This window comes from Cariama cristata, unplaced genomic scaffold (assembly GCF_000690535.1).
Source record: "Cariama cristata isolate BGI_N322 unplaced genomic scaffold, ASM69053v1 scaffold4409, whole genome shotgun sequence".
In the NCBI taxonomy this organism is placed as follows: Eukaryota; Metazoa; Chordata; class Aves; order Cariamiformes; family Cariamidae; genus Cariama; species Cariama cristata.
In genome coordinates this window covers 18,873-30,209 of record NW_009637268.1, presented here as the reverse complement: position 1 = coordinate 30,209, position 11,337 = coordinate 18,873, and positions in this window count along the sequence as shown.

The following is an 11,337-nucleotide window of genomic DNA, read 5'->3' as shown; positions in this document are numbered from 1 at the left end:
AGAGTGAGAATTTTCTCTTAAATGGGAGGGGCAGGTGACAGAGTTTTTTATCAGGTGAAACTGCTTGTTTGGGAGGTTGCTTCTGCTTTTCAAAAGCTCTTGAGTGGTCACATGAAATGTGTATTAGTTGTAGTTGTGACATAATTGTCATAATTGACTGCCATTTTCCTTTTAAAAAAAGAGTAGTTTTAAGTTCTGATGATGATGTTTTAGATGGATGTGGATATTTTTAATTAAAACCTTTCATTTCAAATAATATTCGGAGGGAAAAGCAGTCTGTGCTTTAAATGCATGTGAACTTCTGCCATCCCAGACTGGTTCTCATACTGAAGTTAGCAGCGTGCAGGGTGAGCATGCCCTCAGCCAGTGCATGTGTGATTCATAGCAATGAAACTGATGTTTCTGTCTTCATTGTGGGATAAGCAGCTGTGAGATAGCAGATGATACTGACCGTACCTAGAGGAACAGGAATTTGCCCTGGTTGGAAGTCAGAGCGGGAGGAAAAGGCTGTGGGCCTCATCTCAAAGAATGGAAAAGCCAAAAGTCCCTCTCATGTTAGTGGCAGTGAGAAGTTCTCAGCCATATTCAGGATCACAATATGTATGCTTCATCTTGTATCAGGCCATGTTTTCATCTGTTTTACTATCTCCAGTGGTTTTCTGTAGCCTATATAAAAAGGGCTCTTGAATCTCAGAAAAAGACTCTGCAGAAGTAGATGAAGCAGCTGGATAGATGCCCTGTCCAAAGAGATAGAATAAATGCATTCCTTTCATTACAGCACTTCCTTGTGGAACTGCTTAAAGCAAGCTGGCAGTGTAGTTAGGGGCATCATCCTTTGGAGATGGAGAAAGGGTGAGGAAGAGGAAGGGTACTTGGAAGGATGGACTGGGCAAATAAAACATGTGGGGATCTGATACTGTGAGTGGGTTTGAGGGATGAAGGGGAGTACTTGCTGTCGGAAAGATTCCACCAAGTAAATGCATGCGGAAGACTGAGCCATATGGAGGACATGACATGAGTTATGTATGTCCCAGCTTATGGCGAGACAGGTCAAGTGGGTATTTAGCATGGACTTACGTTTCTCCTTTTAAGGAGCTGTCAGTTCAGTCCATTCTAGAAGCATCTTCTAGACTTTGCAGTTTTAAGTGAGGAAGGAGAAGGTATATATATCACCTTTGTCATATTTGAATGACCATTGGTTAATCTTTCACTGGTTTCTCTTAGGAATTCTACTGCACTTGACTGTGCTAGATGTGCAGAGCCTTGGCAATGACGTGAGGCAAGCAGTGTTCAAAGAGTGAATATCCTCTTGTCAGTCATGCCAATTGTTGAAGCTTATGCTGAAGCAACTGTGTCCAGAGCGACACACTGGTTTATCTACTGGCAAGTGATAGAGGCGTGGTACTGGAGATAAGGAAGGTGAACTTCCATACAACTTGTGTATTTATGTGCCAGAAGAATCTGATGGAGTTACTACAAAGAATGTGAGGCAAAGGGACTTTTATTTGTAGCAGTTTTTTGGGAGTGAATTGTCCATCATATTTTGGCTGTCATCTTTCAGAATATTGAAAAATGGGATCTAGACAAGATTCTTGAGGAGCTGGAGCAGCAGAAAGATAACACCCATGCAGAAGTTGCTTTCTCCTCAGCAGATCATGGTAACATTGCTAAATTAATACCAACTTTGCTGAAACTGTGTAAAAATAAATAAGACTCAGGTTCCTGTGTTTAAGCCATTCCCTGCAGCATCGTCTTGGATGTTGTAATCATAGTGGGTTTTTAATACCTCTGTAGAACATTTTAAATTACCTTCCCTCAAAATTTCATCTTGCTTTCGTAGCTTGAAACCGGTGCTTTGTAGCCTATCATGGCCTAAGAGTGAATCAGACAAGATGGACAAAGGTTTGAAGTGAGTTAGAGACAGAGGACAATAGTATCTTTATCATTCCCCTTCTGACAGGTTATAGAGAAAGAGACAATGTGAAAATGGGGAAAGGGTATATCGTGTGATCCCATGGCAGAAGTCCACAATTGATGATTCTTTTTGTTGCTCTTCCATAGAGACCTTCAGGAGTAGGTCTGAAAATCAACTCATGGAAAAGCTAGAAGAGCTGTGTGCCAGGCAGTCCAGGACGGTGTCTCCACACTGCAGGTGGCCGTCAGCCAAGCTCTCCTCCTTTCAAGAACAGCAAGAGAATAAGTAGGTCCTTTTCTGTCATGTACACTAGGTAAACATGACTGCCAGTAGGGATACCTGGAAACTTGTGATATTCTATAGATGCTTTTCTCTGTAGCCTCTGCAGAAAGCTGATATCGGTGTTGGAATACATGCAAGGGATGTGAAAGAGAGGAAACCAAGAACCAGTTGTTCATGTACATTTGCTGATCAACAGTCAGTATCCTGCCACCTTAGCATTCTTCATCAACCACCACCTTTGTCTAGACCTTACCAGACACCTGGGACAAATGGGAAAGGCAGGAAAACAAGGCTAAGCAAATTATCATGGTCACATTTTTTTCTCACCTAGGGTACCGATTTCTCTTACTGGTACCTCGATTTAGCTAAAGTATACAGGATGATTTTTTGGTAGGTATCAGTGGAGATGTCAGTGCATCTTGGAGAGTTCTGTGTGAAGGAAGCAGATTTCCAGACTCCTCGGAGGGAACACCACCAATGGTGGCAGCACAGAGAAAACAGTAGTGAAACAAGCCTGTTGAGGGGAAGGTGAAAAGTGTCCTCATTGCCAGAGCAGGGAGAGCCATGAAGATGATTTGCACTTTGTATACTCTGAAGGATAAAATAGAATTGCCAAATGAAACAGAGGAAAAAGGGACCTGTTTTTACTGATTGACACTGGGCTCTTAAAACTTGTAAGCTCTTTGGTACCATAACTGCCTGCTTTTGTTCTACAGAGCAATTTGACATTGTCAGTTTTTGAGAACTAAATATCCCTCATCATGCTGCCTGTAGTCTTTATTCCTCAGGGGAAACTGCATCTTTGAGTTCAGCTTTGAAAGGTGGTGGTTAGTAGGCAGAAACAGAGTTTGAATCTGTACAGTAGCCAAGCACAAAACTCCTTTCACAATCCAATTTTTGATCATAATCCATGCCCTGCAGGACTTCTTGTCTGGATTAGGTGGAGGACATGCTGAAACAGTGTTTTCTGTACTTAGGGATGTTGCCTTCCTGTCATCTTCACAAAGTTCTCTAAGGATGGACATGATGAGATTACAGTGCCTGCCAGAGCCTGTAACCGTGTACATAGATTTAAGAGACCGTAAACCACAGAAGTCAGTAACATTCTCTGAGAAACAAAGGTAAATTCTGGCTTTGTGGTTAGTGAGAAGTAAGTAATAAAAAGTGGGAAACTGAAACCTTCTCTCTGCATCTCCTACTTGTGAAATGTAACTTTGAAAGTGTTCTCTTCTTCCACGCCTCTGCAACCTCAGGAGTAAGTCAGCGCCTGTCTGAGCACAGACGTGTTCTCAGGAGAGGATAACTTATCTCAGAACAAGTAAATGTGTGGGGATGCAGGCAGCACAGAAAGGACATGCAAATCATTCAGGGAAATAACATTTAGAAAGTTTCCATCTATAAAGGAGCGGGCAGTGACTGCAAAGCAATGCTTGCGGCTGTCTGAGTTGGGCTAGCATTCTGACAGCCCTGTGTACAAAATGGACCTCCTTTGCTACATTCCTGGCAAGCAACTGTAGGTGCTGATTTCTATCTCCTGTGTGATAAGAGGGCCTCATAGTTAGTTATAGGAGGCCAAATTTTTCTCAATCTACCACAGATACTGGCAAACATGTCCTTTCCCCTAGAGCTAATGGTGTTTGAAGTATCTGTTCGTTCCCTTCTCAGGATGTATGTTTGTTGCAGCAAGGGGTTGAAGAAAACAGCCATCAGAAGAAACCTTGTAGTTAATAAACAGCTAACACATTTTGTTGTAGTTTCTTGAAGTATTTTTTTGCTAAAGTAGTAGTGTGAAGAACTATCCATTACACCTAGAGATCTTCCTTGAAAGTATCTCTCTTTCCTAATAGTTCTAAATTTGCATCCTAAAAATGATGAAAAGCCAACACCCAGTTGGAAGAGAGTTAACTAATATGGTCTAATTTGTTTCATAGTGCAAGCGGGAGTTCCACTGAAGAAGAAGAAGAAACTATGACAATTAAGGACCAAGCAGAAAGGAGAATGTAAGATTCTTTACCAGGGCCCTAGTTCAAATGATATGATGTTAGTTTTTTCTAAAAGAATTGCCCTAACAGTGATTAGAGTGAGAGCTCGCATACTGAATATCTCCATTCCTGGTTTTCACAGCAAAGAATAATAATGAAAGTGCTTCAATCTTGCCTCAGGAGATCACTTTTTCTGTTGCATGGTAAAGATACTGGAGCTAGAAAGTGGCTGTTGATCCTTGAGGCAGTATAGCTGCTTGCTCCTGTACAGCTGCATGGAAACAGCTCAAAAGACAAATAGAGTAGATCTGGCTAGCTGGGAAACTGACTCTTTCTCCAGACTTTTTTGAGTGACATGAGAACTATTTTTTAAATGACTCGGAACCAAACTTTGAGAATGTTGTAGGGAGTTGACTCAGACAAACCTTTATGTTTAGAAATAATAAAATAGGCTAGAATAGATACTGATTTAAAGGGAATATTGAATACATTGTGTGGGCAGGGATGCTCTCAGTTCTCCTTAATTGGGGGGGAGAGGAAGAGGCGAAAGGGGAGACAGTGTGATGCATGGAATCCTAAACTGTAAATTCTTCAATATGCACAGATGCCAGCTTTTTCCTGTTGCTAGACTCAGGGTTTGATTCATACCCATAGGTTGTTAGATATTTGTTTAATGTGAAGTGGATATGTCAAGCTTTAAACATCTTCCTGCAGTTATGCTCTGGATTACGCTTATAAGTCTGATGCATGTAAGTTCACATTACAGCGGTGCGGAGGATAAGCAGAACATTGAACGTTTGTATTGTTGTGCCAGCCAATTACTCTTCTTTTTTTTTTTAGTGGTTTGAAAATACAAATGATTCGACAAAGAATGAAGCCTAAACACTTGATATAATTTAGAACATCTGATCCAAAGCCAGCATAAAGCAGGGACAAGATGATGCTTGGAGAACTCACTGGCACTGATGCGAGTGCAGGAGTTGCATCAGTGTAAATCTGGAGTGATGGAGAACAGAGCTTAGTTGACTGGATTTTGATTCATTTTAATGTTGTTAAAGTACATATACAAATGAAATGCCTGGCAAATGTTATTCAGTTCTGTTTCTAAATAAGAAAGCCTCATGGTCTCAGCAGGGCAAGATTCTGATCTCATTCACAGGGGGTCAATGCCACTTTCCCTCTTACCTGGATGGAATCTTTAAAGAGGGCTATGTATTCTGTACTACAATTACTAAACAGGGCTACATATTTTGTAGTACGATATACCTACATATTAGGGCCTTGGAGAGTTAGTCATCTTGATCTCCAGGCACTTAGCCTAGAAAATACACTGTTGGTTTATCCCTGGAGTGCTCAAGTAGTCAGTGCCATCTCTAGCACTATACTGTCGGGCTGCTCCCCAGTACATGGGTCTCTCCTGAAATTACCACTAGTTAGGCATACTTCTTAGTAGTCCAGCCATCAATGTTAAATGCTGATTTGATGATTCTGGATATGATAGCAGGAGATGTGAGATTCTTAAGGAGAAAGAATACTCTCGATCTATTTTTTCTTTGTTCTGAAAAGCATAGGTTTAATTTAGATAAGTACAGCAGTATGATGCTGTGTACTCATACACACCACCTAATCACATCATTAATATCCAACTCGAACAGTCTGTTACTCAGTCCATGTACTTTTCAGCTGCCACTAAAATAAGGTATGTTATTTGCTCGTAATCACCAGATGAGCTACAAATTGACAGTAGTCGTCTTGTAGCAGATGACTTGGGAGACTCATCATTGAACAGAACTCTGAGGCAAAATAACCATATCTTCCCATTATGTTATGATAGGACATTTCACAACAGAATACTAGCAAAATATTGTGGTTGCTGACCATTTAGCAGTCTCATTAACCTGGAGGAAACATGGATGAAAATAAACCAAACACTCAAAAATCCTAAAAATTATTAGAAGAACTTTTCTTCTGTATGTCTTTGAATCCCAACCCCTGTATCCGAAGAGTACAAAAATCTGTAGACTCTAATTTCCATGCCAACATTACATTTGTTTGGGGCTCTTCTGGTAGGTGTGTGTTGTGCCTGAAATGCAGAAGTGAGTCAATTGCCAGTAAGATCAGTTTTGTGTTCTATCACTGTAGTGTTTTGTGTTGCCTGTGTACTGATGTTATTTGTGCAGATGCCCAGTCCTTGTTTTGAGCTGTCACTCCTACGAGAAGTTCCTCAGAGTTTGAATTTATTCATATAATGCTTTATCTTGATTAAATCAGGTTTTTATTTTCTTTGTAGGTGGAATTGCTCAGGGAAAAGCCTGCTACTGCACCAACTCCATGCAGCCCGTAAAGAAGCCTCAGAGCCTCTTCATAAAATGTCTACCCCAGCTGAAAAACTTGAAGGCGCAAAACAGGATCCAGAAAGGCTGGAAGAGATAGGTTCCTCTAAAATAAGTCAAACCCAGGATTTTAAAGTGAGGCAAGAGACAAATAAGGCAATTCCCAGGAAACTGATGAAATTGAAACTGGAGGAAAGAAATACCCCCTTGTCAAGCCATGGGGTTAATGGAGATGGCATAGAACAAGAAAACAAAATGGAAGCTGAGAAGGTTCAAAATTCAGGAAGCACTCCAGGGTCTCCTCTAACTACAGCAGAATTGCCAAGGTATCACCAGAAAAGTTGTCAGTGGTTTTTAATTATGGTTTATCTAATTGTTTAAGATTAAAGAACATTACTTATCCTGTCTGTAAGTTGGAGCAAAAGGATGTCTGGTTTTGTTACCTAGAAAGACAGCCAATCCTGGCAGCTATTGCTTAAAGCTTTAGAGGGAGCCAGACTTAGTAGATCAGTGAACTGGCCTGGGATTAGACATGCTATGGTACTTCTGACATAGTAAATTTAGCCATTTCCTTTAGCTTTTATCCTGTGGAAGAGGAGGATAACACAGTACTGATCTCCTTTATGATGAACAGTACTGAGATTTACTAAGCATAACATCATAGAAGATAGCTCTGGAAGGGTCTGTCTCCCTCTACCAATAGAGAGTGAGGTAAAATTAATCCTTTCCTTGCAGATCTTCAGATAACTTGGTCTTGAAATCCTCAATGGTGAGGATTCCTTGACTCCCCAGGTAGTACATTTTGCTGCTTAATTATCCTTACAATTGTAAAGCTTTTTCTTAAGTCTAATTTAAATTGTCCTGTCTCCATTTTAAGCTTATTTTTTTGTTGTGTTCCCAGGAGGTCTGGAAAATGGTTTATTCTGTTTCTCAGCATAAAAAGCCTTTTACGAACTGGAAGATGTATCATGTCTCCCCTTGTAACTTTTTTCCCAAACAAAGCAATTCTGACTCTTTGACTTCAAGATAAGTGCAAGAGCTTAGAGGGACAAAGTACACCATGAGGAATGGGCTATACCGCAGGAATATCTTGGAAAGCTTTTAAAAAAGAGAGATAAATAAAATAAGAATGGTATCAATTGAGGAAACAGCAGACTCTTTTGGGCATCTGCCTCCTTAGGCTTAGTTTCATGGAGTGTATTCTGCCTAAGGACTAATTCTAAAGTGGAATCAGGTGGTTGCCTTATGTACCTGCCCAGCTATTTGGGAGAGCTCCATTATAGTGGCTTTTCAAAGGTCATATTCTGCCTGCTATTTTCAGAGTGGAATTTAACATTCTGACTTTGATATATGAGGCCTTGAAAGAATTAGAATCTGCCTGCTCTAGAGACTATTACTTTTTCAGTGTTGAACAGTTGCCTACCCTGCCACTTAGGCACTTCCGCTACTGTGTACTTGGTTTAAATGGCAGATGGTTGGTTGCAGGGTTTTTTTCTCTATGGGATTACTGACATTAAAGCTCATTGCTTCCATCCATTCTATAGAACTCCTTTTTTTTTTTTTTTTTTTCCCCCCTACCTGTTTGCCTGCCGCATAGATGGCAGACCATGGCTTGGCAAGAATCTGAGTTAGTTATTGTTGCTGAGTAATAGCTAACAGTGATTTTAATGAATTTCACTCTTCTTTCTTGCTATTCTAATTCTTGTTGGGGTACCTGGGACTTGAAGAATTCAGAAGAAATTGAACTTGATGTTTGCCATGGAAATGGCAGATGAAATCTTTCTGCAGACAGCAAAATATAGAAAGATGGAAGGCTTTGGTTCAGGGGAAACTTATCCCTGTATTATAGCAGATAGAAAAGGAAACAGGAGATAGACTGTGAATTTTGGTGTGGAGATGGGGAGTGAAACATCACAAACATGCCTCTGCTTAATGGAGTTCCGGACTCCAAATAGATTGCCACCACTTATCAGAAGTTTGAAGTCTGCTCGGTTTTTTTGGTTTTTTTGAGGGATGATTTCATCCAATGACAAGTTCTTGTGTCCCCCCACAAACACCATAAGTGCTTTCTAAATCTATTCTAGCCTTTCATGTCATGATTCACCCTCAAGTGTGGTATAAATATAAGAAAAAAGAAATGCAAACAGATGAACAAGGATGCTTTTTCTCCCAAGTGAAAAGCTTAAGCGAAGCAGAATCTGTATATTTTTCAGGACAGAAGAAAGTAAGAGAGAGCTATCCCAAAAGGAAGAACAGATGAAAGAGAGACACAGATTCCAGGAGCAACTGGAGAGATTGCAGCCTCAGCGGTCAGTTACTGGAAAGCAGCCCATGGCAGAGAAAACCCCCGTTTTGTTCCACATGGTTAGTAGTTCAGTGTAGGACTGTCCCTTTCAGAATGGCTTCCTGGCCAAATGCAAGTGTGATCCTAGAAGCAAAAAGTAATTTTCATTGCAGTATTTACAATCTGTTTGTTATGGAGCACCGTTAGAGATGAGCAGTCCTACAGCTCTTCTCATGCTAATAATATTTTTCTCACCTTTCCTGTATGGGGAGCACTCCCTGTACAGCTGCCCACAAGGTTTGACATGTCAGGGTATGGCAGGAGTCTTGGCTTCCTGAAGTCAGCAGGCTCAGTGTCATCTACTTCATGGGAGCTAGACTTTCACACATGATTTTTATAACTTTTTAGAAAAAATGAAGTATTTTTACTGTCATACTTCCAGAGCAAAGCCTATGCTGAGTCCTGTCTGGTTGTCTGCCCCTAGCAGCTTTATATTTCAGTTTTGAGGACTGTGGTTTTAGCATAGGTTTTGCTTTCGGCTGATGTCATGATTAAGGGAGTATGAAATTACCCTGGTTTTTCCCAGAGCCTAAAATACGGCTTGGAGAACAGGGCTGGCTGTCTTCCTGAGAAGGTTTGTATATGTAGCCCTAATTCATCCTTGCACTGATTTTGCTGAACACAAGGCCAGCTGAGAAGGTAAGAGGAGATGAGAAACTCATTTGTTCATGAGTCCACTATTTGGGCTAATAGCAATAACAAAGCTCTCTGTCAGTACAAAAGTTGAAAGACCTTACAGCCCTAAATTGGGGGATGGACCATTCAGACTTAATTTGGTTTGTAAGCAATTGACTACTGTATTTCTGGAGATTGAAAGCTCTTTTTTTTTAATACTGGATCAATCACTGATGAGAAGTAAAGGACTAATTGAAAGCTGAATTTCCCTCTGTCAGCCAGCTCGGGCAAGGACAGTGCACTGCACAGACCTCTGTTTTGAAGGTTGTGAATCTTGCCTTCAGACTTGCTCCTTCTTCTGTCTGCTGAGAGGTACCACCACACCACATTCCAGTTAGCCCTCATTAAGCTGCAGGCACTTACTTGCTCATCAGAAATACACTTGAGCCTTCTTAACTCATTCCTGACAATGCACCAAATGATTGCTAAATTGTTCTGTATCTTGATCATTTCCCATATTTGCTGTGCTGAAGCCAATAAAATAAAGGTAACGGTGTGGTAAAGTGGTTTCTCTCAAGTACGGCTCAGGGTGTATTCCCACTATAATCTTGCTGTAGCTGAATTGCACTGTAAATATGCCTGTAAGTGATTTAATGTTATTTCCAGCTAGTCATGGCAGCATGGACATTGGCATAAGCTAACCAGCCCAGGATTTATTCATCTTTTGATGCCTGTAGAAACAGCTAACTAGTAGCTAAACTAACTGACAGCCTGCTTGAGAGAAACCTACCTGAACTTACGAGGTGCTATTGGTAGACACAAAATCAGCACAACCTGTAACAACTGTGTTCTGTGGGCAACTTTCCTCTTAGTTCTTCTTCAGAAATATTCATTATTAAAATTAAGAAGGAAGAATGTGTCAGCATCATCTATCAGATACAACAGTCATTTATAAGATTACTTGAAATTCATCTTGACAGCAGCATTTTTTCTTTGAATTAGAACAGGTTTCTTTTCTTTCTTTTTTCCTTTGCTGCACATAGGAAGACAGAAAAACATGAATGTTTTGACATTTAAAGCTAAAGAAGCTGTAATTTGGCAGCTGTGTCTCAGTGAAAATATCTAAAATCTATATATAAACATGTATATTCAAAGAGCAAGCCACAGTAGCACACTTTCAAATTTGTTTTTTAAGTCCTTTGTTTTGGCAATGATAGATGTTCAGATCTGGAACACTTGTCATAGTTTCCAGAATTCCCCTGACCATTTATAATGTACATAAATAATTGAATTGAATAATAATCAGAGGGAAAGTTTAGAAACCCTGCAATTACTGTAGCTGAGGTGCTGGGAAAGAAATGCAAAGGAAATTTAAAAAGCTGCATTAGGGTTACATTAGAGTTCTTGTCTCAAATTTAAAAGCAGTGAAATTCAGATTTAATGCTGCTGTATTTTTTTTCTTAACCTAGTTCAGTCAAACTCTGTACTCGGCTTCACTCTGTGGGAAGCAGTAATATAAATGAGATCAGGTTTGGGAAGAACACTTTCAAAACAGTGCAGGTAACTTAGGAGACTAAGAACTAACTTTCAGAGGTACTTCAGCATCTAAAGAAGGTACTGATACCCAGTGGTATTTTCAAGACATGCAAGTACCAAGTTCCCCTGGAAATCAGCAGGTTCTTTCTAAGAATTCTGCCTGTCAAGCCTGCATCTTTTTAGATGTCTGAATACTTTTGCAAAACCACCTCTTATTTTTAAAAATGCGTATAAGAACCTGATTTTTTTTTAAAATGAATTTTTTTCCCTGCTCCCCTCCACCACCCTAACTTTCAGTGAAACTTAAGACTGGCATGAGTTGATCTCTTC